This window comes from Grammomys surdaster, unplaced genomic scaffold, assembly GCF_004785775.1.
Source record: "Grammomys surdaster isolate TR1022 unplaced genomic scaffold, NIH_TR_1.0 174, whole genome shotgun sequence".
NCBI classification, from domain to species: Eukaryota; Metazoa; Chordata; class Mammalia; order Rodentia; family Muridae; genus Grammomys; species Grammomys surdaster.
In genome coordinates this window covers 20,456,621-20,458,408 of record NW_021604622.1, presented here as the reverse complement: position 1 = coordinate 20,458,408, position 1,788 = coordinate 20,456,621, and the positions used below count along the sequence as shown (strand labels likewise).

The 1,788-nt window shown below is 44.2% G+C and overlaps 1 non-coding gene across 1 annotated transcript; it reads left to right on the top strand.

Annotated features, from left to right (window-relative positions):
• Window positions 1–905: 905 nt before the first annotated feature.
• On the top strand, window positions 906–1,034 carry LOC114621446. Its single transcript, XR_003711428.1, has one exon. It is a non-coding gene; the product is annotated as a small nucleolar RNA SNORA17 (small nucleolar RNA).
• The last annotated feature ends 754 nt before the right edge of the window (window positions 1,035–1,788 follow it).

The following is a 1,788-nucleotide window of genomic DNA, read 5'->3' as shown; positions in this document are numbered from 1 at the left end:
AAGGAATAAAGTCCAAACTTCTTGGCATAGGAGACAAATCTGCACACCCCATACCCACATCACTTTCTCTTGATAGAGAAAAACCTCAGTGCTTCCTTGTATATGGAACTGTCTATTGTTTTCTGTGCTGGTTAGTTTTATGCCAACTTGACACAGATAGAATCATCGCAGAAGAAGTAGCCTCAGTGGGAAAATATCCCCATAAGATTGAGTTGTAGTCATGCCTGTGGTACATTTTCTTGTTTGATGATTAATATGGGAAGGATCAACTCACCATGGGTGTACCAGCCATGGCCGGCGGTCCTGGGTTCTATAAGAAGTTAGACTGAGCAAGCCATACAGAGCAAGCCAGTAAGCAGCACTCCTCCATGACCTCTGCACCAGCTTGTGCTTCCAGGTTCCTACCTTGCTTGAGTTCCTGTCCTGACTAGCTTTAATGATGAACTGTGATATGGAAGCACAAAGCAAATGCATACTTTCCTCCTCAAGTTGCCTTTGGTCACACCAATAGTAATCTTAATTAAGACCGAAATTGGTACCAAGATTTTGGGGTGTTTTTGTAACAAGCCTGACCATGTAGAGTCTGGGAGCACCGTGGGAGGACTTTGGAACTTTAAGCTAGAGAAGCTGTTCTGTAGAAATTTAGAATATAAAGAGAATTGAGAGAAATGCAGACAGTGAAGGCCTGACTTGTGGAGCTCCAGAGAGAAATCTCAGAGTCATTTAAAGACTTCCTCATGGCTACTTTATATTTTGAATTAAGAACTCATGGTTCAGGTCAGCTAGGGCTGAAGAGTCAGCTATCATTAACAAGAGATTCACATCACCTAAGTGAACCCTTTATATTACTGAGACAGTTGATGCTGGCTAGCTGGAACTGAGAAATTAGTGGTGATTAAGAAGAGACCAGCAAGCATTGCAAGTGTGGATGCTGTATCACTTGTGCATCAGTAGGTGGCAGAGAGGAGAGAGAGGCTATGTCTACACTCAGTGTTCTGACCTATGAACATCTGAAGGATTAGTAACCTAAAATTACCTGCAAAAAGCAAGCTGAAAAGATCACCAGTCCAGAGCTAGGGGGCTGAGTCATGGAACTAGACTGAGATGACCACCAGATTCTGATAGCTCCTAGAACCAGGAGCAAGCTAGAGACTGGACTCAGTTACCTCCCAGGCCCAGATCCAGGGCTTTGAATTGGCCCACCCCAACTTCTACCTCATGGATGAACTGTGCAAGTGTATGAAAGGGAGCTTCCTCCACTTCCAAAACTACAGGATATCCCTGATACATGGCAACAGTAGAATATCTGCAAGGGGTCACAGGGAGGTTCCAGTATCAATAGAGTAGCAGAAGCCAGAGGCCTCATACCAGACCAACAAGTCATGGCAATGAACAGTTGCAAGCAAAGAAGTGTGGACAAAAGTGAATACTCGGCAACCTACTGTGACCAACTACAGTTTCCACAGTGAGATTTTTTTCTCTGTTGGGGAGGGGATTGCAGGGATGGAGGATGAGTATTAGAGGAGGGGAAAATGAGTGGGATTGAGGTGCATGTTGTGAAATTCACAAAGAAACAAAAAAAGGAGAAAAACAAAAATAGAAGAAGAAAAGGAGAAGGAGGAGGAGGAGAAGAGGAAGAGGAGAAGGAGGAAGAGGAGGAAGAAGAGGACGAGGAAGGAGAAGGAGAAGGAGAAGGAGAAGGAGAAGGAGAAGGAGAAGGAGAAGGAGAAGGAGAAGGAGGAGAAGAAGAAGAAGAAGAAGAAGAAGAAGAAGAAGAAGAAGAAGAAG